Source organism: Chlorocebus sabaeus, chromosome 7 (assembly GCF_047675955.1).
Source record: "Chlorocebus sabaeus isolate Y175 chromosome 7, mChlSab1.0.hap1, whole genome shotgun sequence".
NCBI lineage: Eukaryota > Metazoa > Chordata > Mammalia > Primates > Cercopithecidae > Chlorocebus > Chlorocebus sabaeus.
The window spans coordinates 26997594-27024782 of NC_132910.1; the positions used below are offsets into that span (position 1 = coordinate 26997594).

General features: G+C 42.8%; 1 protein-coding gene across 4 annotated transcripts in view; it reads right to left on the minus strand.

Annotated features, from left to right (window-relative positions):
• The window catches only part of G3BP2 (G3BP stress granule assembly factor 2), a 91843-nt gene that overhangs the window by 20239 nt on the left and 44415 nt on the right, over positions 1-27189 (minus strand). Inside the window, exon 1 of one of the 4 annotated variants that reach the window (XM_007998921.3) lies at positions 9963-10317. The exons of 1 other annotated variant lie outside the window; for it this stretch is intronic. The gene's annotated coding sequence lies outside the window, so the exon portion shown is untranslated. Of the gene's footprint in view, positions 1-9773; positions 9898-9962; positions 10318-27189 lie in introns of those variants that run through there. 2 more of the 4 variants (XM_007998922.3, XM_073017411.1) reach the window with 2 other exon arrangements.

Below are 27189 nucleotides of genomic sequence, written 5' to 3' on the forward strand. Positions count from 1 at the left end.
TTGTGAGACAGGGTCTCACTCTGTCACCTAGGCTGGGGTGTAGTGGTACAATCATGGCTCACTACAGCCTCAACTGCCAGGCTCAGGCTCAGGCTCAGGCTCAAGCGATCCTCCTACCTCAATCTCCTGAGTAGCTGGGACTATAAGCACGCATCACCATACCTGGCTAATTTTTAAAAATTTTTTAACTTTTATTTTTATCAGAGACAAGGTCTTGCTATAATGCCCTGACTGGTCTCGAACTCCTGGCCTCAAGTGATCCTCCCACTTCAGCCTCCCGAAGTGCTGGGATTACAGGTGTGAGCCACAAACAAAACTTCTCATCATTTGCTGTAAGAATATAGTCCCCAAATCCTCCCACTTCAGCCTCCTGAAGTGCTGGGATTACAGGTGTGAGCCACAAACAAAACTTCTCAGCAATTACTGTAAGAATATAGTCCCCAGAACAGTCAAAATTATAACATTAGAAATTGGAGATTAGGAGGAGAGAAAAATGTGAAATATAACTTCTTTTATTTTATTTTGAGATGGAGTCTTGTTCTGTTGCCCAGGCTGGAGTCCAGTGGTACAATCTTGGCTCACTGCAACCTCTGCCTCCCGGGTTCAAACAATTCTCTTGCCTCAGCCTTCCAAGTAGCTGAGACCACAGGCACGTGCCACCACACCTGGTTAATTTTTGTATTATTAGTAAAGATAGGGTTTCACCATGTTAGCCAGACTAGTCTTGAACTCCTGACCTCGTGATCCACCCGCCTCAGCCTCCCAACGTGCTGGGATTACAGGCGTGAGCCACCGTGCCCAGCCACCTGTTTTATTTTCAAAAGACCAGCCACCTGTTTTATTTTCAAAAGACCTATTACACTTAAAAGTACTAAAACAAACAAACAAAAAACAAAACAAAAAAAATCATAATAGCCAAGTGTGTATCTATTGGGTAAATCAGGATGCAGTTTAAATTCCTGCTTAGCCAGGTACAGTGGCTCCCGCCTGTAATCCCAGCATTTTAGGAGGCCAAGGTGGGCGGATTGCCTGAGGTCAGAAGTTTGAGACCAGTCTCGCCAAAATGGTAAAACCCTGTCTCTATTAAAATATAAAAATTAGCCAGGAGTGGTAGTCGGCGCCTGTAGTCCCAGCTACTTGGGAAGCTAAGGCAGGAGAATCGCTTGATCCCAGGAGGCAGAAGTTGTAGTGGGCCAAGATCGTGCCTCTGCACTCCAGCCTGGGCAACACAGTGAGGCTCCATCTCAATAAATAAACAGATTGATTAATTCCTGCTTAAACTTCAGGTTGAGCCAGGAGGATCATTTGAGGTCAGGAGTTCGGGACCAGCATGACCAAGATAGTGAAACCCCGTTTCTACTAAAAATAAAAAAAATTAGCTGAGCATGGTGGCACACACCTGTAATCTCAGCTACCCAGGAGGCTGAGGCACAAGAATCACTTTAACCTGGGGGACAAAGGTTGCAATGAGCTGAGATCACACTACTGCACTCCAGCCTGGGCAACAGAGCGAGACTATCTCAAAACAAACAAACAAACAAAGACAAGAAAACACTGCAGGCTGGCACAGTGGCTCACACCTGTAATCCCAGCACTTTGGGAGGCGGAGGTGGGAGGAAAGCTCCAGGCCAGGAATTCAAGACCAGCCTGGCCAACAGAGAGATCCCATCTCTATACAAAAAAATTAAAAATAAAAAACAAATTTCCATGTGTGTTTACTTTAAATAACTAAAACAATTTCAGAGACAGTCCTGCATCACAGTCATTAAAATTGTGATGCTATTTTTAATAAAAATCAAATACCAACTATAGTAGAGCTTACAAATAAAAAGTGCAGCTTTACATAATTCTAGTGACTCACAATTCAACTTTTACATTATGTTTTTAGGTTCCTTGTTTCTTCCTTTCCAACTAACTTTCCCTCCTCTTTCTGAAACTCTCAAACTTGATTTACAAAAATCCCCAAATCTGTTTAAAATTTTCCATAATGCTTCACTTGCTTTCAAAAATAGTTAATTCACAAAGAGCAGATCCAAAAACTGCCATTTCAGGTGCCACTGATATTCCAGAAAACTGAAAACTCCCAATAAGGGTAACAACCCTAACGCAAAAAGGACTCCTATGCTACATTTAAAGTAACAAAGCACTGGGCTGTGGCTCATGCCTGTAATCCTAGCACTTTGGGAGGTCGAAGTGGGCAGACTGCTTGAGCTTAGGAGACCAGCCTGGGCAACAAGGCAAAACCCCATCTAAAATTAGCCAGGTACGGTGGTGCACACTTGTGGTCCCAGCTACTTGGGAGGATTGCTTGAGCCCAGGAGGTCTAGGGTGCAGTGAGCTTTGATCAGGATACTGCACTGCAGCCTGGCTGGCAGAACGAGACCTATCTCAAACACTCACACACACACACACACACACAGCTAAGCAACTTAACATTTTTATTTTGAATAATGAGGGTGGGTAAAGAACAGTAGACTTACCGAGTAAAATTTAACAAGGTAACTAAAATATGGAAATTATATGTATTTTAACACCATAAAAATTGATGGTAAAATAATACTAACACATGGGAAAATACTACATTACTCTCTGGACAAAATAACTATGCACAAAATAGTTTTCTTTAAATTGACAGTGACAGAAATACTATTAGGAATTTCCAGGTTTGGGGATTATTGTTTTCTTCTCTCTAGATTTCCGGATTTTCTACAGGAACATTGTTGTCATTTATCCCAAATTTCCCACCATATTCCTAGAGTACATACTATATATCATTTTTGTCACTTACATATTTGTTTCTCAAACCAAAATAAAATGGTACAGAATACATATACCAGTATCACAGGTCAAAATGCTCTAAAGATTTGGTGTAACAAGGTTCAAAAAAAAGCTTCAATTTGCCCACTATCTACATAGTCAATGAAGTATAATGGCCAAGATATCATCAATTTAGAACAGAGAGACAAGGAAGGGCAGTAGAATATTTGATTTATCGATACTCAATAAATTAATACTTATTAGAACTATTGGAAGGCAGTAACTTGAAAAGTTAGCTTCAAAAGGCATATAAGTAAGGCAATGCTAATCTGGTAAAATCTAAACAAACAGGCATATATAACAAGTTATATAGAAAGCCGAGCTTTTAAGGTGCAGAGGAGGCTCCCACAGGAATGGTAAAACAAAATCGAGACTTACTGAGAGAATAGTGTTTCAACTAATTACATCAGTTACTTCTTTAACCATTAACTCCGATTTGAAGCGACTCAGAATTTAGAGAGCCAAAATATAATTGATAGAAATCAAGCAGAAAATGATTACTAGAGATCAACCATCAAACGTTTGGGTAGTTGCAGGAAATAAGACTATGAAAATTGAGTAAGTAATATAAAGTTCACGTTTATAATTCATGCACCGTCAGTGTATGTAAGAAGGTTGAGAAAAAGGAAAAAAGTCAAATTACACATTCAGAATAAAAGTGATTACAAGAAGAAAGAATTGTGCCATTTTTTTCTTCATAGCAAAGCACCTTACAGGTAATCCATTTCTAGATCTGGGACCTTCCATTTCTTAAAAAAAGTTAACAAAATGAAACAAAATTCTGAACATGGGAGTGAGTAAAAGGTTTCGACTATCTTATCTATCTATGGCCATGAAAAAGTCATGACCTTACTGGATCTCGATTTCCTAATTTACAAATTGAGAAGCAATCCCTCGCCAAGCCTACAAGACTACACAGTTCTATAAAGATAGCCAAGGAGGCCTGGTGCAGTGGTTCACACCTGTAACCCCAATATTTTGGGAGGTCAATGTGTGTGAATCGTTTGAGCTCAGGTGTTTGAGACCAGCCCAGGCAACATGGCAAAACCCCGTCTCTACTAAAAAATACAAAAAATTAGCCAGGCGTGGTAGTGCACAAGTGTAGCTCCAGCTACTCAGGAAGCAGAGGTGGGAGGAATGCCTAAGCCCAGGAAGTCGAGGCTGCAGCGAGCCAAGATGGCACCACCGCACTCAAACCTAGGTAACAGGAGTGAGACCCTGTTTGTTTGAAGAAAAAAAAAAAAAAAAAAAAAAAAGCCAAGATTAAAGGATACTTATATACAAAAAGAAATCCTCAGAAAGTTGTTAGATCAGCACCTTCAAAGATAATCACCATCTTCAATAAGGTGGTTGTTAGCCTCACCTAATAATCTTTTTAGAAAAAGTTAAATACAATGTATCACACCCCACTTTTCCAATGACACCTGAAAATGTGGAGAATCTCACACAGGAATGCACAATGTAAGATTTTCTCTGTTACATTAGCTCTATACACAGACAAAGCCTCTCATGAACAAATCCGTCTTTTACCTGTTCAAATGAAAACATAATCTAAGCCCAGGTACAGTGGCTCATGCCTACTTCCCAGCACTTTGGGAGGCCAAGGCAGGCGGATCACCAGGTAAGGAGATCGAGATCATCCTGGTTAACACAGTGAAACCTCGTCTCTACTAAAAATACAAAAAATTAGCCGGGCATGGTGGCACGTGCCTGTAGTCCCAGTTACTCAGGAGGCGGAGGCAGTAGAATTGCTTGAACCCAGAAGCAAAGGCTGCAGTGAGCAGAGATCACACCATTGCACTTCAGCCTGGGCAGTAAGAGTGAAACTGTCTCAAAAAAAAAAACAGAACCCGAAAACATTATCCAGCATAGTTTAGAGGCATTCTACTCTCCAACTCTGCCTACTGCACCTAAAATCCCTGTGAATCTTCATCAGAATATTTTATTCATTCCTGTTTCTTAAAACGTTTCCTCTGCATTTGCCTAGACTAATTCCTGAAGCACATGTACGTCAGCTGTCACAGAAAATTGCTCTGTCACCTGTATTTTCTGAATCTGTTAATAACAGACATTGAGAAGGAGTGGAACATTGTAAATAATATACAATGAGAGGGAGTGGAGAACTGGTAGACATACATTCAGATTACAAAAGAAAGTCACACTAAGCTTCATTATCCTACAATGTATTTATATTTCCTCAGTTTCAAAATAATGGAAAAAAAAAAAAAACCCAAAGTTATCACTCTCCTTTCCTCAAACTTTGATTAAAATGTCACCTTTTAGGTAAGAAACATTTAGGTTTTTTGTTTACCATTTAAAGTTCAGTGAATCACTGGTATAATGGGGCTGTCTCCAAAACAATCAATCTCAGGCTACATTAATTTAGATGTAATATCTAAAATGAGTTGAAAATTCTAATTGAATATAGTGAATGGAAATTATAAGAAGGTAGATTTGGGTTCAACATAACTCAAAAATAACGTGAGTTGTCCAAATGTCAAATAGAGCTACTTAACAAGTAGTCAGTCACTACAGGTATTCCAGAGACTAACTGAATGATTTGGCACAAACATAGTAAGGGAGTTCATAGATCCAAAAAAATATAATTAGGCCATTCCAACACTACCTAAGATCCTAAAAGTCTGTTAACAAGAAGCAGGACTTTTGACTTCTCCAATACTCATCCCACACCTTCCTATCTGCAACGACTGAAACCCTATGCATTTATCTGGGCCCAGCAGAAATCCTGTCCCCTTGAAAATCTTTCTACTTCCACTGAATTCCTCAACAGAATATAACTCTTTGCTATTAACTCTTAAAGTACTTTTGGCCTTTATCATGGCAGTTTATTGATCATACTCTGCCCTAAGTTACTAATTGTACGCCTGTCTTCATCTTCTCTCTATTCCCCTTTCAAATTATAACTCAGCTCTCCCATGAATGCAATTCTCTGGAAACATCACAATTCTTCTCAACAATGAATGACTTCTCAGTCCTCCACCCATCTGCACTATCAATGTTGACTACCTCCTCCAAATCTTCTAGAGTTCTATAAGGCAAATTTTCCTTCTCATCAAAACGCAGAAGTTCTCAAGGTTCTGTCTTCTAACCTGGCAATTTCAGCTTCCGGTCTCATGTCTACCTAAATGTGTATCTAGTCTACACCATAAGTTCAAATTTTACATTCGTCACCACATACTGAATACCTAGACATGACCTACATGTGTCCCAACACACACATGCACCAAAGAAAGCTATTTCCTTATTTCTGTTAAAAGTGTCATAACCTTCTCAACTTGAAAGCTCAGTCATGATTTTCTCTCCTCCTTTAGCTTTGCCACTTAAACTGTGAAATCCTTACAACTCAGAAGCTGGAATTTGTGCCCTCCTTTACACTCCCACTGTTCAGACCTTTTAGTTATTCTTCAAAAGTCGTTCAAGCCCTTGTATCATGTGTAGTACACAGTAAAATCCAAACACCTGCATTCAGTTTGGCATCTAAGGCCCTATACAGAAATCCAGTCTGACATTCAAGGTCATAACCAACCTTTCAAATTCATCTCCTACTATATACTTTCTCATTCCTGTATCAAATTCCATACAAATATTTTAATCACCTGTTATTATTCTCTGCAATTTCATTCTCTGGGCCTTTGTCTTACTTCATTCATTCCCATCCACAAGCTGAGTCAATGGGTTAGACAAAATAAATTCATTTCAACATTTATTTTATGGCTACTCTGTATGTAACAGAAACTACAAAAGGAAAAAGAGGCCAGGCGCGGTGGCTCACGCCTGTAATTCTAGCACTTTGGGAGGCTGAGATGGGTGGATCACCTGAGGTCAGAAGTTCGAGACCAGCCTGACCAACATGGAGAAACCCCTCTCTACTAAAAATAGAAAAAAGTTAGCTGGGTGTGGTGGCAGGCGCCTGTAATCCCAGCAACTGGGGAGGCTGAAGCAGGAGAATTGCTTGAACCCAGGGGGCAGAGGTTGCAGTGAGCTGAGTTGTATGTACTTGGTATTAGTTATTATAAAAAGAATAAGACCTCTAGTAGTAGGATGCAGTTCTCTTTACCACATCGTGTTACCAAAGGTTATGTGGGTGCTAAAACACAGCTTATCTCCACTATAGGATACTTACCCCTTTCCCCTCTGGAGTCCCTCATTCATAGCTGGGCTCAAACTAGTCAGGTTTATTTATTTTAATTGAACCATGGACTATATCCATTTGCAACAGCTAAATGCATATTAATACTGGAACTTTCTGAAATTCCAGATGGTCTTTGCTTAAAGTAACTTGAACAATCTAAGGAACACTATACCTTTTTAAAGAAATGATCTTCAATCTTTCGTGGCACACCATTGAATGAAAGCTTCACAAAGATCTAAGAATCATAGTGGTACAAATAGATAATAAAAGTAAGTTATAGACTAAATCCCTTACTCACGCTCCAAAGATTTTTTTGTTTTCTGTTGTCCTCAGAAGTTGAGGGAAGCTAGTTTTGAAACTCAGAAGCTATTAAAAGTGACCAAGCATTAAGAAATGGAAATGCTTGCTGTCCACAAAAATAAAGCATGTATTTATACTATGTTGTAACGTTTAACAAGTAACCTACTATTTTCCTTTGTGTCTTTAAAATAGATAGGGCATTATCTTTATTTACAGAAAAGGATGTTTAGAGAGCCTAAGGAAAGGTGTTTGGGGTCCCCCAGTTACAGTAAAAAAAAAAAAAAAAGAGGACTCGAAATCAAGTCTCCTGACTCTAGTGATGTTTTCACTACATTTTGGTTAGGAACAACCGCTTTGGAAGAGCAGCCAGCTCTTCCAACAATACAAAAAATTAATTTTAAACAAGCAATTGTTAGCTCACGTGAAACTGTTGAGAAGAGTGAAAAGCAAAGGAATATGGCAGGGCAGTAACAGAAAATCCAAGAATCATTTTTAATACACCTATGGTTTCAAGATAGGGTAAAATACTTGGAAATTAGAAGATAAAAGTAAGTGGAAACACAACAGTCAAGAAACTAATTCTACTGCTTCTGAAGGTAGGCTAGGGAGTTGGACCAATTTATTCTATCGGATATAAAACAAGTGTCTACCAGTGGAGAGTAACTAAGTCATGTTTGTCCATTAAATCCTACTGAATTTAAGTCCAGACGCAACACTTTAGTTTTTGCCTTTCAAAATCAACATTGAAAAGGACTCATTCACTGTCTCCATATTCACTCAAAATATGTGGAAAGTCTCTTCAAAGCAATCGAGGGGGAAAATGTTAAATCCTAATTATGGGTAATAAACAGCGATAATTTTGCAGGATAAGGAAGGGAAGTTTTCAGAATCTAAAGAGGCAGTGCCAACACTTTCTTCAAACCAGGAGTTGCCTGCTGACAAATCAACTGCTTAGCTGCTAACTGAACAGTTAAGTTAGTTACTCCACGAAATTATCAAATAACGTGTTTTCTTCTTTACCTTTTAATTTTTATCCCCATCCATCCCACAAGCATTCTGGCTCACTCTTGATGTTTTTTCACTATTACTAATATTTCGACCCTGAATATCAATCTGAGATCTTAGTAAGCAATTCATTCTAGGTCCTTATTATTCCTACAATTCCTTGACTGCTTTTCAGAGTTAGTTTGTAAAGATTAAATCATAACATAAAGGTCCATATGAGTAATCTTAAAAATTTAAGAAAAATGTAACTACTGCTAAAGAAACAGTAATTCAATCCTAAGAGGTTCAAACGCCTCGTACCGTGTATCTCCTAAGACCAGGAATCTTGGATTATCAAAAGGACCACTGGATCCTAACAGGGCCAAAAGTTTACTTAGAAACTTTGTTCACATGCCTAAGGCTATATTAACTGCCAAATATGGAGCTGGAGAAGAATTGCCATCATCTCCCACTCTAGTACACCGGGGCTCTCTTAACGGCAGTTAATGGTTCCTAGATCCAGGTACCTGCAACGCTAACGTTTGAAAGACTAGAACAAGGTACGGAGCCTTGAACCTAAAACCACAGTATCTTAATCCAAGTTAATATCCCACAACAATCATAGGGGAAGAAAAGGACAACTTTACTATTCCAGCTAAAAGTGCACGTGCCTTTTTTGTTGTTAGGAAGGAAAAGGCACTCCCCCACCCCCCACCAAATCCGTTACAACATTAAGTATGTCTCGGGAAAAAAACTGTTCTATGCAGGAAATTGTAGACGAAAATCTATATTCGCCCCAAAGCCGCACAGGGCCATCTTAAGAAATCTGCTTTTAGAGACGCAGGGAAAATTCTATCAGATTCCACAAACAAAATCAACACAATCTAGGGAAGTTTATGTTCCTTTCTGTCCCCCCACCCCCAAAAAAGCGGGAACCCATCCCTCAAAAGTCATTCCCGGGTCAATAAGGGATCGTCTGCATGAGAGGGGGACGAAGAAGGCGCACGTTACAGTTCCAGTATCCGAACACGTTCGGATTAAACCCGCGGTGGCGGGGAGGAGGAGGCTGGTCACAGACTACGGAACACTAGGTACTGGGTAAGCCAAGCGGCGGCTGCCTTCAAACACGGATTCTGTTTCCGTGCACAGAAATGGTGCCCGGAGGCCGCTACTTTCGCATCTGCGTCGCTTCTGCCTCCGCCGACAAAACCTCTTTTCCCCTCCCCCACGGGCGGGGCGGCGACGGCCTCCCCGCTCCGAAGGAACAGGGAATAAGAGCCGAAAACGATTCGGAAACAGGAACGGTGGGCTACCCACCCTAAAACATCCCCTCCAGAAAGCCTACTCCCACACTTCCTGTATTAAGCTTCCATCAGCGCGCCTTCGGGAGCTGCTGCGTGCCCCCCTACTTCGCCACCTCATCCCCAACAAACCTCAACCCCACCTGTGCCCTCGGAGCTCTCTGCACGCAAGACGCTCGCGGGTCACCTCCCTTCCCAGGCGGCCTCCCACCCCTCACCTAGAGGAAAGACTGGTCTTCTCTCACGCACACACGGCAGCGTAGGGAGCCGGCAAGAACAATGTCTCTGCCGCTACACCTCCGGCTCCCGGGCTCACACACCGGACGATTACCTCGCGCCGCGAAGTGCGAAGAAAATGTCCCTTTCCGACCACCACACCGACCTCCCCTCCCGGCCCCCGTACACACCTCCAGCCAACGGCGCCGGCGGGTACGTCGCGCGGAGGTCAGAAGAGTCGCTGAGGACCGGGTGCGGCGGGTTCTTCTTGCTCGCCGCCCCCTTCCTCCGACAACTCGGAAGCCTCGGAAGCCGGAGAGCCGCGAGTTCGTCTGCTTCACAACCACCTCTTCCCGGGCGCCAGGCGCTGCGACGAGCGACAAGGACCAGGGACGTCCCGCCCCCTTTGCCACCGCCCCCTCTTATTGTTTTACCCCTGCCGAAAGGGCCAGGGAACCCCCGAGCACAGCGTCAGCCAATCACGCATCTCCTCCCGAACCGGACCCAACCTTCCCGTGTCCCTCTGCGGAGCACGCGCAGTACGCTGCCGCGCTCGCACACGCTCGCGCCCGGAAAGCCGGGGAACCGGAACCGGCCTAAAGCCAAGATAAGAGTCCGCTGACTTGACGTCACAAGCAGGCTGCCTTTCTCCTGCACCGAGGCTCCAGCCTTGCCGCCCTTCTTCCTGATCGCGCAAGCGAGAGCTGGTTCGCAGCAACGCAGTCTTTTGTAGACTGATACTCTGGTCCCTTTTATTAATGGGAAGGAGGGAATTTAGTAATCTCTCTGAACTAGGTGTCTGCAGGTTCTGCTGTAGACGAGCTTAAAATGCAGCCGGTGATTTCAGCTGTTTGCACACTAAACTCACCTACATTGTTTGTTTAACCCATCCTAGGTTTTAAGCCCCACCAAGAGGCCCTGCAGTAAAGGAAGAATATGACGTGGGCTTTACAGAGGGGGAAAAGATTATTTCTTTGTGTGCTTGTTACGAATTTAGGCATGGCTAAATATCAATACATACTAAAGCATTTTACATACTAAAGCTGAAAGGCCTGAAATATCAGGATTACAGTCCTATTCTAGCTCTAAGCCCAGACTTGCCCCCAGGGTGAGACACTGGTGACCTTGTTTCATGGAAAAAGCCAAGCCAAATCTTGTAGTCAAGGAAGACACTTTGCATCTTAGGTCTGGCAGTGTTTTCAGAGAATACCGAGATAGCACAGGAATTTTGGAATGAAAGACTGAGAAAATGTTCAAAGAAATGGAAAGGAAAAAATACATTAATGAATGCTTTCGAACTAAACATGGTGGACGCAGGCATATACATTTCATCAGTTTTCTTCGCAGTCCTATAAGGGCATTTTTAAGGTATTTGGCACGTGAAGACAATATGTCAAATACCTTAATTATTGGCAGAGGCAATGCCAACATTAGGGCCTCCAAAGTCTACAATATCTTTACCTTTAGACTGCTTAAAGATATTGTTATATGCAAAATATTTGGGCAGACCATCACTTTAATGAAATAAACCTGATGTTTTTCCTTAAAGCATCAAAATACATGCTGGCTGTCCTTTAATATACTGGGCTTATATACCAGCCATTCTTGTAATTACACAGCCTTCTAAGGCTCACAGTAACCCTGTGAACTAGTTCCTTTTTTTGTTTTTTAGACGGAGTCTCTGTCGCCCAGGCTGGAGTGCAATGGCATGGTCTCGGCTCACTGCAACCTCCGCCTGCCGAGTTCAAGTGATTCGCCTGCCTCAGCCTCCCTAGTAGCTGGGACTACAGGCGCGTGCCACCACACCCAGCCAATTTTTATATTTTTAGTAGAGACGAGGTTTCACTATGTTGGCCAGGCTGTCTGGAACACACCTGACCTCGTGATCCGCCCACCTCGGCCTCCCAAAGTGCTGATTACAGGCGTGAGCACCGCACCTGGCCAGTAGTTGCTTTTTTTTTTTTTTTGAAACGGAGTCTCGCTCTGTCGCCCAGGCTGGAGTTCAGTGGCCGGATCTCAGCTCACTGAAGCTCCGCCTCCGAGGTTCACACCATTCTCCTGCCCCAGCCTCCTGAGTAGCTGGGCCTACAGGCGCCCGCCACCTCGCCCGGCTAGTTTTATGTATTTTTTAGTAGAGACGGGATTTCACCGTGTTAGCCAGGATGGTATCGATCTCCTGACCTCGTGATCCGCCCGTCTCGGCCTCCCAAAGTGCTGGGATTACAGGCTTGAGCCACCGAGCCTGGCCAGTAGTTGCTATTTTTATGCCGATTTTACAGATGAGGAAACTGAGGCTTGGAGAGGTCAAGTAATTTACCCAGGACTACGCGGCTACTATTCACTGGAGCTGGGATGCAAACACAGGCAATCTGCCTCCACAGCCCATACCCTTAGGCAAACTATAGAATACTCCCATTTTACTAGTAATTGCCGCAATTTACTTATCTGCCCTAGTGCTGACTAAGCAAGTGTTTCCGGTTTGGAGCTCTTCTATGCAATGCTGTTATAAATATTGTTCACCATGTATCATGCTGCAGAGGTGCAAAACTTTCTCTAGAGCAGGTTCTCAGACCTTAATGTGCACCGAAATCACCTGCAGGGCTTGTTAAAACAGATTGTTGGGCCCCACTCCCTAAGTTTTTGATTCAACAGAGGCCCGAGAATTTGCACTTCTAAGAAGTTCTCAGCTGATGGTGCTACTGCTGCTCTAGGAGCCACACTTTAAAAACCACTGATCTAGGCCGGGCGCGGCGGCTCACGCCTGTAATCCTAGCACTTTGGGAGGCCTGGGGGGGCAGATCACCTGCGGTCGGGAGTTTGAGACCAGCCTGACCAACATGGAGAAAGCGCGTCTATACTGAAAATACAAAATTAACGGGGTGTGGTGGTGCATGCCTGCAATCCCAGCTACTGGAGAGGCTGAGGCAGGAGAATCGCTTGAACCCAGGAGGCGGAGATTGCGGTGAGCCGAGATGGCGCTATTGCACTCCAGCCTGGGCAACAAGAGCGAAAACTCCGTCTCAAACAAACAAACACACACCTAGGGCAAAGGTAGGCAAACGGTTTGATAAGGGAAGGATTAGATAGTATTTTTGGTTTTGAGTACCACGTACGGTTTCTGTTGCATATTCCTCTCTCTCTCTCATCCTTTAAAAATTTAAGAAACATTTTTAGTTTAGCTCTAGGGCTACACAGAAACAGCCCTCAGGTAACCCTGCTCTTGAGTAGACCACCAATAAGTGGAGTTAATGGGAAAAAAGATTCAGCGATCTTCAATGTTAAGTAAATATCTCTAACCTATTCCAACTGGCGATTTTTACCTCATAAACATCTCTCTATACAAATAGCCTCTGCCCAGGTTCAGGCCCCTTCCTCTTCCCAGGAAGACTGCAGTGGCCTCCTAATCTCCCTGCCTCTCAACATAGCCTCCATGAAGCAATGCCCACCACCTATAGACTAGGCAGGGAGACCAGTGTGAACTGTATTCATTCAGTGGTTCAGGCCAAAAATCTCTTTTTCTCACACCAATTTATTGACAGTCAATTGTCAATAAATTTCTTTTTGAGATGGAGTCTCCCTCTGTCATCCAGGCTGGAGTGCAATGGCATGATCTGGGCTGACTGCAACCTCCACCTCCCAGGTTCAAGCCATTCTCCTGCCTTGGCCTCCCAAGTGGCTAGAACTACAGGCATGCGCTACCACACCCATCTAATTTTTCTACTTTTAGTAGAGATGAGGTTTCACCATATTGGCTAGGTTGGTCTCGAACTCGACCTCAAGTGATCCACCCACCTTGCCAAATTGTCAATACATTTCTGTTCCCTCTACCTTCAATATTTATTCTGGATTAAATACTTTGCATCACTGTTACTGCTACTATAGTAGTCCAGGCCACCATTGCCTATTGCAGTAGCTTTCTACTTGGCCTCAATGCTTCCACTCTTATTCCACTACAGTCTATTCCCCTCACAGCAGCCAGATCTTTCATAGTTAAAATTGAGATGATCCCAAAACCTTTAAAAGGCAACATAAAATCTCAGGTCCTTACCATGGCCTATAAGGCCTACCTGATCTAGTCCTTACCTATTCCATTTCTTTTCTTACCACTGGTTTTCTCACACCACCCCGGCCAGCTCTTCCTTTGACATTCTTATCACATTATCACCCCAAGGCCTTTAATGTGAACCTTTATCAAAACACTGTGAAAAATCAAAGTAAATGAATCAGACCCAATCACCATTAGCAGGTGAATTTTTAAGAGTAAAATTGCTAGAATTGTATTATCTGATTCCTGATTTTTATTATAAACTTCAGCATAAAATACTTAGATAAGTATTCGAATAAGATAAGACATTTGAAATTATAAAACTTTTCCTCTACACCCTTTCATTTGACCATTCTCAACTTTACTGAATACTAAAAGATCAACCAAGTTCATTATCACCACTTTTGCTGATGAAGTAGGTGTATAAGAGATGACTACATGCGCCTGGGCACGGTGGTTCACGCCTGTAACCCCAGCACTTTGGAAGGCCTGGGTAGGTGGCTTACAAGGTCAGGAGTTCGAGACCAGCCTGGCTAACACAGTGAAACCCTGTCTCTACTAAAAATACAAAAATTAGCCAGGCATGGTGGTGCGCACCTGTAGTCCCAGCTACTCAGGAGGCTGAGGCAGGAGAATCGCTTGAACCTAGGAGGCGGAGGTTGTGGTAAGCTGAGATCATGCCACTTCACTCCAGCCTGGGCAACAGAGTGAGACTCTGTCTCCAAAAAAAAAAAAAAAAAAGAGATGACTACATGCATGTTTAGGGGTCACACACCCCACATAAATAAAGTTTATGAAGACCAAGTATTGGAAGGGAATAAAATCCAAGTCCTTAAGGGAAACGCATTTTTCTTGTATCTTTACTCACCATGTTTTTAAACTTTTAAGGCATGCATAACAAATGTCTTGGCCCCATCACTAATTCAGTGAGGAAGGATGATGCTATGATTTGAATGTTTGTGCCCCTCCAAAATTCATGTTGAAACTTAATCTCCAATGCAGAAGTATTAAAAGGTGGGTGGGACCTTCAGGTGGCAACTAGGTCATGAGGGCCTCACCTTCATGAATGGAATTTGTGCCCTTATAAATGGGGATTGAGGGAGTTCATTAGTCTCTTTTGTGCTTTGCCCCTTTCACCATGTGAGAACACAGCAAGAAGGCACCATCTTCGAAGCAGAGCAAGCCCTCACTAGGGCTGGCAGTTTGATCTTGAACTTCTCAGCCTTTAGAACTATAAGCAGTAAGTTTCTGTTGTTTATAAGTTACCCAGTCGAAGGGTGATTTTGTTGTTGTTGTTGTTGTTGTTTGAGACAGGTTCTTGCTTTGTCACCTGGATGGAGTGCAATGGTGCAATTACGGCTCATTGCAGCCTTGACTTCTCAGCCTCCTGAGTAGCTGGGACCACAGGTGTGCACTACCATGCCCAGCTTGTGTGTGTGTGTGTGTGTAAATTATGTGTTATGTTGCCCAGTCTGGTCTTGATTGCGTGGCCTCAGGTCATCCTCCTGCCTCAGCCTCCCAAAGCGTTGAGATTACGGGCATAAGCCACCACACTTTACCTAAAGGTATTTTGTTATAGCAGCCCAAATAGACTAAAACAAATGATAATGCTGCCAACAGTGTAGTATTTAAAAAGTCTGGCTGGGCACAATGGGGTATGCCTACTGTCTCCACTACTTAGGAAGCCGAAGCAGGAGGATCACTTGAACCCAGGAGTTTGAGTTCAGCCTGGGCGATATAATAAGACCCCATTTCCAAAAAAAAAAAAAAAAGAGTCTGGGCTTCAGAACCACACTGTCTGGATTTGAATCCCAGCTTTATCTCATCACTTACTAGGTGTATCACTATAGGCAGGATGCTTCACTTTTATGTGCCTCAGTGTTTCTCATCTGTAAAATGGGGACAATAATAATATCTACCTTATTAGGTACTGGAAGGTTTAGACAATACATGCAAAACATTTTAACAGTGCCTGGCACATGGTAAGTGTTCAACAAACATCAGCACTTAATGTTTGGTTCTTGAAAAAGTATATGCACCAATTGCTTTCAACTGATTCCTTTTTCACTGACTGCCCACTGCTTTGTTCTGGCGTAACAACTTACATTTGTATAGCATTTTACAGTTTTCAAAACACTTTCAAACACATTATCTCATTTCAATTTCACAAGCAATTCACAAAGTAGGCAAGCTGCACAAGGCTAAAAATGGCCAATTTAGAAAGAGAGCCCAGAGTTCCTCTGACTCATGCCACTACACCATGTCCTACTGCTAAATGATGAACTTTTATAGTCTTTGAACAAGACTTACTGATTGAAAACATGTTACTTGAGAATCCCAGGGCTCTCTCTTGGTGCAACTGGCTCCTTTACAAAGCTTTTTAATGCACAGAGAAACCTACTCCCATGAGTAGGATGAATCCATTCATTTTAGAGCAAGAGAGGAGAAAGCCTATTATGACCTAAAGAAAGAATCAAATGTTAATTTCTCCCTGCAATCTTTCCAGCCATTATCTCTTTGTGAGGCTTGGACAGGTTAGGGTATAAAGGAGTGTTTTCCTCTCCAATCATTGTGAGTGTGTGAAATACGTCTCACATCCAGAAAAGTGCATGAAATGGCCTGCCAATCTGTGTGATTAAGTACAAAATATCACAATATGAATGACTGCTATAGGTGGTAGATTTTAGCTATGTAACTTGTCTTGATCATACCTATGAAAGTCTTTAAGTAGAGGAGATTCTACATGCTACCCAAGTTTGAGAGAATAAAGGTTGCAAGTTCTAAGAAAGTCACTTCTTCAGAATTTAGAGGCAACAATCTCATAAAAAAAATCAACATACAAAGAATCAGATTATCGATTATGAAAGTAACCCACCCTGAATTTGTGAATTCTAACAGATTCCATTTAACACTCATGAAGCAATGATGCCAGCTAAAAGCACCTTAGGCTGAGTGAGTGAGGTGCTTTTAAGAGATACAATAATCCTAGAAAGCAGAACTAAAGATAACATATATGAAGGAGGAGGCATTTGCCCTGAGTCGCCTGGAATCCAGAAAATGACTTTGAAAAGAGGAACTGTTTCACTAGTGTTTATGTCACACTGTCCAAGATAGACTAGATTTGTCAGGCAGGAATATTCTAGCCCTCAATGGGCTGCAGGGTGTGTTTAATTCTTCAAGCCTACAGTCTGGATATGAGACGCCACAAGGTTATCCAATTCTCTCCTCTTTGATTTAATGCTCACTAAGCACTGTGACACGGAGAAGGGGGCCTGAGCAGCAGATATTCTATGTCTTTGGATGGCATATCCCTTTGTGAAATGGAATTCCTGTGATTTGTTCATCAGTCTCTTATAGATTAAGTTAATATAAAAGAGTGTGTCAGAGACAGATTTCCTTCTGAGCGGGGATAGGATGTTGTACTGAGAGAAGTCAGGGCTGAGGAGCAAATCCTCCACTTAAATATAGAAGCATGAAACACATGGGATCATATCGCATTTTCTTCACTAACTACTTCTGTGACACTAGTCAGGTTAGTTCATTTCTCTGACCTTGACTTTCCTCAGTGGATAAACAGCCTGCTTAGGGTTGTTCTAAAGATTCTTTGTGGCATTTAGCATACTTTCTGGCAAAGTGTGTATATGTGCATGATTCCTGTTACAAAACCGAGGCAAACCGGCCAGGCGTGGTGGCTCACTCCTGTAATCCCAGCACTTTGGGAGGCTGAGGCGGACGGATCACAAGGTCAGAAGATCGAGACCATCTTGGCTAACACGGTGAAACCCTGTCTCTACTAGAAATACAAAAATTAGCCAGGCGTGGTGGCGGGCGCCTGTAGTCCCAGCTACTCAGGAGGCTGAGGCAGGAGAATGGCCTGAACCCGGGAGGCAGAGCTTACAGTGAGCCAAGATCGTGCCACTGCACTCCAGCCTGGGCAAGAGTGAGACTCCATCTCTAAAAAAAAAAAAAAACAAAACTGAGGCAAACCTTCAACATCAGGGGACCCCAACACAATGCCACACAACTTCATAGACAGCTAGCCAGGTTTCCCATCCATCCTTCCATTCCCCACTCTCCTCTTGGGACAAATACTTGGTTGTTTGGCAGTGTAAAGAAACTGTGGCCTAGCCAGGCACAGTGGCTCTCGCCTGTAATCCCAACACTTTGGGAGGCTGAGGCTGGCGGATCACAAGGTCAAGAAATCGAGACCATCCTGGCCAACATGGTGAAACCCCATCTCTACTAAAAATACAAAAATTAGCTGGGTGTGGGCATGTTTGTAGTCCCAGCTACTCGGGAGGCTGAGGCAGGATAATAGCTTGAACCCAGGAGGCAGAGATTGCACTGAGCTGAGATCATGCCACTGCACTCCACCCTGGCGACAAAGCAAGACTCCATCTCAAAAATAAATAAGTAAATAAGAAACTGTGGCCTAAGTCTTTCTCTTAAATATAGTTAAATTCAGCCAGGCGTGGTGGCTCACCTTGGCCTCCCAAAGTGGTGTAATCCCAGCACTTTGGGAGGCCAAGGTGGGTGGATCACCTGAGGTCAGAAGTTCGAGACCGGCCTGGCCAACATGGTGAAACCCCGTCTCTATTAAAAATACAAAAATTAGCCGGGCGTGGTGGCACGCGCCTGTAGTCCCAGCTACTCGGGAGGCTGAGGCAGGAGAATCGCTTGAACCTGGGAGGCAGAGGTTGCAGTGAGCCGAGATCACACCACTGCACTCCAGCCTGGGTGAAACAACGAGACTCAGTCTCAAAAATAAATAAATATAGTCAAATTCAGAAGGAGGAGGAAAAGGATGTATAGTAGTCCCCCCTTATCTGCAGAGGATACATTCCAAGACCCTCAGTGGATGCCTGAAATACCAGATAATACCAAACTCTATATATACTATGTTTTTTCCTACACATACATACCTACGATAAAGTTTATACATTAGGCACAGTAAGAGATTAACAATTACTAATGATAAAATAGAAAAATTATAACAGGCCAGGCGTGGTGGCTCACCCTTGTAATCCCAGCACTTTAGGAGGCTGAGGCAGGTGGATAATCTGAGGTCAAGAGTTCAAGACCAGCCTGACCAACAAAGTGAAAACCCTGCTCTAGTGAAAATACAAAAATTAGCAGGGCATGGTGGTGGGTGCCTGTAGTCCCAGCTACTTGGTAGGCTGAGGCAGGAGAATGGCTTGAACCCAGGAGGCAGAGGTTGCAGTGAGTCGAGATCGCACCACTGCACTCCAGTCTGGGTGACAGAGTGAGACTCCATCTCAAAAAAAAAAAAAAAAAAGACAGAAAAATTGTAACAATATGCCAGTATCACTACTCTTATACTTTGGGGCCATTATTAAGTAAAATAAAGGTTACCTGAACACAAACACAGGGAAACTGGGATAGTTGATCTGATAACTGAGAAGGTTATGACATGACCAACCAGAGGGCAGAGCAAACAGTATGGATACACTGGACAAGAATGAGTCACATCTTGGGCGGGATGACAGAGGAGGGTGCAATATTTCATCACACTACTCAGAAAGGTGTCTACTTTAAAACTAATAAACTGTTGGCCGGGTGCGTGGCTCATGCCTGTAATCCCAGCACTTTGGGAGGCCGAGGCGGGCAGATCACAAAGTCAGCAGATGGAGACCATCCTGGCTAACACGGTGAAACTCCATCTCTACTAAAAATACAAAAAAAAAAAATTAGCCGGGCATGGTGGCAGGCGCCTGTAGTCCCAGCTACTCCAGAGGCTGAGGCAGGAGAATGGCGTGAACCTGGGAGGCGGAGCTTGCAGTGAGCCGAGATTGCGCCACTGCACTCCAGCCTGGGGGACAGAGCAAGACTCCGTCTCAGAAAAAAGAAAGAAAGAAAGAAAAATCAACTGTATGGAAAATACAGGGCTTTCATCAGCAGACAGAAAACTTGGTAGTTGTGAAACTTCTCATTGGAGAAAGATCTCCATAAAGAAATCATGCAGCTGGGCCAGGCATGGTGGCCTCACACCTGTAATCCCAGCACTTTGAGAGGCCAAGGTGGGCGGATCACGAGATCAGGAGATGGACACTATCCTGGCCAACACAGTGAAACCCCGTGTCTACTAAAAATACAAAAATTAGGTGGGCATGGTGGGTGGCGTGTGCCTATAGTCCCAGCTACTTGGAAGGCTGAAGCAGGAGAATTGCTTGAAACCAGGAGGCGGAGGTTGCAGTGAGCTGAGATTGTGCCACTGCGCTCCAGCCTGGCAACAGGGCAAGACTCCGTCTCAAACAAAACAAAACAAAACAAAACAAAAAATAAAAAAGAAAGAAATCATGCAGCTGATAGACACAGTGAAAGCACTGTGACTTTCTTCTACCTTGGCCAGTTTGGAGCAGAACACAGACAGTCCCTCATGCAGGGTCCGCATCAGCCCTCATTTTCCACCCACACGTTTCTAGGTGTAACCACTTCCTTGTAGAGTCTAGACTATCAAAACTGGGGGATCTGGCTCCATGGCAGCAAAATACTTCTCTCTGCTTTGCCTCAGCAGGAAGCATACATGAGATTGTAACTAGGGCAGGAATGGTCCTCAGAACAAAGACCTAGGTTGAGCACAGTGGCTCACACCTGTAATCCCAGCACTTTGGGAGGCTGGGCCGGGCAGATCACCTGAGGTCAGGAATTTGAGACCAGCCTGGCCAACATGGCGAAACCCTGTCTCTACTAAAAATACAAAAATTAGCCGGGCGTGGTGGTGTGTGCCTGTAATCCCAGCTACTCAGGAGGCTGAGGCAGGAGAATCGCTTGAACCTGGGAGGCGGAAGTTGCAGTGAGCCGAGATTGTGCCATTGCACTCCAGCCTAGACAATGAGCGAAACTCCGTCTCAATTAAAAAAAAAAAAAAACAAAAAACGAATAAAGATGTAACCTGTAATTCTGGTTAGATCATAAACCTGGCTTTTTAAACATCTATATCCTCCTGCCGGACTGCCACTCTGACCTATATGCCTCTGTTGACTCACTACCTAGGTGAGTCCTGGCTGTGGAAGTAAATTACCTGGCTGCTAGTGTCTGGCTCAGAACTGACAGGAGCTCCCAGTTATCTCCCTTCTTCTAGCTGGGTATCAGTGATTACTGCTGGGGCTGACCCCTAACTCCATAGCCATGTCGCAAAATACCCAAGTTTATGGTGGTGACACGAAAAGGGCAAGAGAACCAAAAGTTATTGACCAAAGGCCTTTTGTGCACAAGAAAGCAGTCCTAGATAAAATACATTTGTAAGGGCAATAATGTTGGAAGCAGAGGATTTTTTTTTCTCTAAGCAACAAACAGCTATGGAGAATCCAAGAGCTTTCAATGAGTAATTCAAGGAGTAATAAGAAGTTTGGGAGTGGGTGCCAGAAGGAAGCTTTGCTATAAGCAGAACTGGAAAAAGATATTAAAAATCATAAATAGGCCGGGCACAGTGGCTCATGTCTATAATCCCAGCACTTTGGGAGGCCGAGGTGGGTGGATCACAAGGTCAAGAGTTTGAGACTAGCCTGGCCAATATGGTGAAATCCCATCTCTACTAAAAATAGAAAAAAATTAGCCGGGCATGGTGGCACGTGCCTGTAGTCCCAGCTACTCAGGAGGCTGAGGCAGAAGAATCGCTTGAACCCAGGAGGCAGAGGTTGCAGTGAGCCGAGATCACACCACTGTAGTCCGGCCTGGGCGACAGAGTGAGACCCCATCTCAAAATAAATAAATAAATAAATAAATAAATATATAAATACAATCATAAATAAAAAAAGATAATAAAAAATAAGGATTATTAACAAGTTTCTTGATTTAAGTAAATGTATTTATTTAAATGTTGCTCTATACTAAAAGTTTTTGTTTTTGTTTTTGGCGGACAGAATCTGGCTATGTTGCTCAGGCTGGAGTGTAGTGGCTATTCAATCACCAGCATAATCATGGCAAAGCAAACTACAGCCTCACTCCTCGGTTCAGGTGATCCTCCCACCTCAGCCTCCCTAGGAACACGCCATTGTGCCCAGCTAAACCAGAGTTTTTAATCTGAAGCCTAAGCATATTTTGGAGGGGTGGGTATATGGAATGTTTTTGAAACCATGAACATTCTGTATACATGTATGTTTTTTTATTGCTAAAAAGGTTCATATTTCATTGTCTTCTAAAATGGGTCTATGTCCTAAAAGGTTAAAAACCAACTATCTAAACCATGCTCTTTTTTGATATATTTCCTGGTAATAAGTTATTAAAGTAAAGGTTTTATAGTATAAAGAATGCTATTTTTTATTAAAAAGTCATGTTACACTAAAATTCTGTATTAATCAATGACCTCAGGTTGTCATAACTATGAGATGCTGAACTATTTACTGATTTTGATCTTGTTCTGTAGTTATATAGGATATCAATATTGGCAGAGATAGGTGAAGGTTGCACAGAACCTCCCTGTACATTTCTTTGCAACATCCTATTAATCTATATATATTTTATTTGAAAAATAAACATTTTTTTAAAAATTACAAAAAAAAAAACAAGCCAAGCGTGGTGGCTCACGCCTGTGATCCCAGCACTTTGGGAGGCCGAGGGAGGTGGATCACCTGAGGTCAGGAGTTCGAGACCAGCCTGGCCAACACGGTGAAACCCCGCCTCTACTAAAAATACAAAAATTAACTGGGCATGATGACGCATGTCTGTAATCCCAGCTACTCAGGAGGCTGAGGCAGAAGAATTTCTTGAACCTGGGAGGTGGGAGATTGCAGTGAGCCGACATCACGTCACTGCACTCCAACCTGGGGGACAGAGCAAGACTCTGTCTCGTTGCGGGGTGGGTGGGTGTGGTGGCTCAAGTCTGCAATCCCAGCACTTTGGGAGGCCAAGACGGGAGGATCCCCTCAGGTCAGGAATTCGAGACTAACCTGACCAACATGGAGAAACCCTGTCTCTACTAAAAATACAAAATTAGCCAGGTGTGGTGGCGCATGCCTGTAATCCCAGCTACTCAGGAGGCTGAGGTAGGAAAATCGCTTGAACCCAGGAGGCAGAGGTTGCAGTGAGCCGAGATTGCGCCATTGCACTCCAGCCTGGGCAACAAGAGCGAAACTCCATCTCAAAAGAAATAAAAAAAAAAAAAAAAAAAAAAAACACGGATCCTAAAATTTGGTGGTATTTGGTTCTTAATCCCAGCTCTGTATTTAAAACCTATATGATGCTAGGCAAGTTACTAAGTTCCTTGAGTTTCTTTCCTCATTGATAAAAAGGCACAATTGCAGTTAGAACGGTCACATACACGATTTTCAGCAAATGGCCCGACACACAAAGCATCATATAAATATATATAAACTATCATGATTATTTTTAGACCATATGGTCATAACCCAGACATCACTCTTCATTGGGTGACAGGTACATAGCTTCCAGACATGGTTCCTAAGTGGAAATAAACTGTCTCCTCTGGAGTAGTTTTAGAAACCAAATCTATAAAGTGACAGTAAATATTATAAACAAGGAACTGCCCTTTGAAAATTAGAAGAAAAATGTCTGGTGTAACAGAATAATACGAAGTTAAGGAAGAAGGAAGAAAGGAAGAAAACTGTGTGCACATACACCACACATGTGCACACACACACACACAGAACAAAAGTAGGGAATGAGACAATTTTTTAAATGGGTATTCCAGTCCATATTTGCTCAGCACTAACAGTGTGCTTAAAGACTCTGAAAGTTAGATAGAATCTTCATTTAAATTGTTTCTTTAATGAATAAATGAATGATAGCGTTCATTTCCCAGAGTTGTACATGTTTTCCATTAAGGATGATTTAACTCAACCTAAAATCTGCAAAAAGGCCAGTAAAAGAAAAACAAAAAGATGGTCATGTAATTAATCTTATTAATCATTTGCTTTCAAGGAGTATATATGCTAATGGAAGAGACACAGGCAAAAAAGAATTTTAATATCACAGTAACACAATAAGGTTTCAGACAGATTTGTACAGGGTACAGTGAGAACAGAGGAAATGGGGAAATTATGTCAAACTACAGGTTCCAAATTCCTGGAGGAGATGACACCTGAGCTGAGTCTTGAAGGTGGTGGGCGGTGTAAGAATGAGTCAGCGAAGGAAGTGCAGTGGTTGACAATAGCTGTCCTGGCAGAAGGAACAGCAAGAGCAAAGGGTGGGTGATGGCGGGGGGGCGGCTGCCGCAGTGACATGTGCTGGCAACCACAATCAGTTCAGTATTACCACTAGATCAAGTCTAAAGCAGGGCATGGCTTACAATAGTGTGGTATCTCACAAAGAGGGGAAATGGCATTTAAATAAATTTTTTCTTCAAGTTTTCCCACTGTACATAATAAACCCTAGGGGAAAAAAAATACATTCTAGCAAAAATATTTGTTCAAATAAGCACTTTCATCATAGAATACCTATTTCTATGGTGAGCAAAGACATTACGTTTTGAAATCTGGGCTTAACTGCCATAAAGAGTCTGCATTTCCTCCCTACTTTTCTCTAGACTGAGATTTAAAGCATTTAAAAGCAGTACTTTTGGCTGGGCATGGTGGCTCATGCCTGTAATCCCAGCACTTGAGGAGGCTGAGGCAGAAGGATTGCTTGAGACTAGGAGTTCCATGCCAGCCTAGCCAACATAGCAAGACCCTTGTCTCTAAATACTTGCATATATACATACCTACATATATAAAAGCAGTTTTGTTTTTTTTTAACTGGCAGGAGTCTTGATATGGTTTGGCTCTGTGTCCTTACCCAAATCCTATCTTGTAGTTCCCATAATTCCTGTCTGTTGTGGGAGGGACCCAGTTGGGAGATAATTGAATCATGGGGGTAGGTCTTTTCCATGCTATTCTTGTGATAATAAGTCTCATAAGATCTGACGGCTTTAAAAACAGGAGTTTCCCTGCACAGGCTTTCTGTCTTTGCCCTCTGCCATCCATGTAAGACATGATCAGCTCCTCCTTGTCTTCCACCATGATTGTGAGATCTCCTCAGCCATGTGGAACTGTTAAGTTCACTGAACCCAGTCGCAGGTATGTCTTTATCATCAGTGTGAAAACAAACTAATACAGGTCTAATGACCTCTCCTATAAAATGTGAGATCTAAAAGAATCACAGCAGAAGCTGAGACAACACTTGTCACAGAAACCTGTAGAACTGATGAATGATTTGTGCCTATTTGCTTAGGAATCCATTTTTCAAATCATTTTTGGAGAATTCAAATGCGAGGACTAAACATCATTGCTAATTTTATGGGCACAGGTAGGCTAAACACTCCTAAAAGCAGTAACTTAACCATGCCCTGAGAATGACCCTGTATGACAGATGCACCTCAATGTGTGCTCTGAGCTACGGAATCCAGGAGTGGCCAACTTGGAAATACACTCCTTGTCTATGATAAACAACTGAGCCCCTGGCCTGTCCTGTGGAACACGGGCCATACAGGGAATTGAGGCCCTGAGTTTTGTGTTAAATGAAGGTTGTCAAGTGAAAGTTATTAGAAGGGTGTTAAGTGAAAATGCTATATAAACTGCATAATATTTGCAGGTGGCTGCAGTTTTCCTGCCCAGCCTGCTGCCACTGGGCCATGCAGTTACACTGTGCTGCCCATGGCCACTGAACTGTAGGAAGGCATGTATCTTGTCCAGCCTGCTGCCACTGGACTCCCTCCCCTGTAGTAACGGCCTAATAAAACTCTATGTCTCGTTTTGTTGGCTTATGGTCTCTTCTTTGTCTTCTTGAACCTGGTGTCTTCCTTCTTAAGATTTTCTTTTTTTTTTTTAATAGAGAACAAAGAGTTTATTTTTAAATATTTTTCTTTCTCAATAGAGGTTGGGTGTTACCATGTTAGCCTGGCCGGTCTCAAACTTGTGGCCTCAAGTGTTCTACCCCCCTCGGCCTCCCAAAATGCTGGGATTACAGGCATGAGCCACCACACCTGGGCCCCATTAAGATTGATAGAAGTTCGGCACAACATCAGGGAAGTGGTATCTAGTGAAGGGAGCATATTTATGACTATTGTGTTTGTTGTGTGTATTTTAAATGTCACAGAGCCTGTTTTCAATGCTTTGAATGCTCTGTTTTCAATGTTCCAGTTGGACTCAATCAAAGATATCGATCTTATACCCCACTCTGTGAGCAACTGAGACTTATTTTGGGGAAGAGGACACAGCACAAAACCCACATCCCCTGCCCCTTTCATTACCCTCTCCAACGCACCTGAATGTTCAAATACATTAAGTAAGGCCTGATTCACAAAAACCCTCCTTGTCCTTTACTCTGAAGGGCAAAAACCTTGGATGATCCATAAAAAGAAATTCCACAGGGAACAGATTTCTGTGAAAACTACTTTGCCATGTTTAGCAAGAATTCCACTAGCTTGAAAATGGTAAGTGTGCAGACAGAAGAATTGCTAAGGAAACGATGAGTAAATTATATGGTACTTGATAGTGTACTTCAAAAGCATGACAATCAATCCATGACTGCTGATATAAATAATTCAGAAGACATATTCTTACATTTCCTTGTAGGTGTAAAAACACTACTTCATCCCTAGCTATATGTTTACTTGTTAGTCTTTCCTCCTATTAAATGTTCCTAGGCAAGGAAAGGGGTTGGTCTATGGTATTGGATATAAGATGTGAAAGAGAAAAAAACAAAATTAATGGCAGGTAAAATCATAAGCAGTTTCCAAAGGCTGGGCATGGTGGCTCACTCCTGTCATCCCAGCACTTTGGGAGGCTGAGGTGAGCAGATCACTTGAGGCCAGGAGTTCGAGACCAGCCTGGCCAACATGGCAAAACTCCGTCTCTACTAAAAATACAAAGATTAGCCAGGCATGGTGGTGCATGCCTGTAATCCCAGCTACTGGGGAGGCTGAGGCAGGAGAATCGCTTGAACCCAGGATGTGGAGGTTGCAGTGAGCCAAGATCTGCCACTGCACTCCAGCCCGGCAGACAGAGCAAGACTTCATCTCAAAAAAAAAAAAAAAAGTAGTTCCCAAATCATGCCAACGGAAAAAAAAAATATTCCAAGAAGACCCAGATAAGTAATTCAATCTCCTGTATTTGTCAAATGTTTATAATCTATTGTGATTCCTAATAAATCATTTTGAATTTAATACTCTTATTCTCTTTTAAGAATTTCAAGTTTAATGACTTGTACAACTAGCTCTGCAAGAAAAAGATGTTACTACCATTTGTCCTCAATGATGCCAGTCGTCTGAATTTAAATTCCCAAACAAATTCTTCAGGATCGAATTATTTTTACACAGACCAAGGGAGGTGGCTTATTCAATAAATCATCTGAAGAATTTTAGTTTCAATAAACCTTTTCAAATAATTTGTTCTGAATGGGGCAAATTTAATACCATC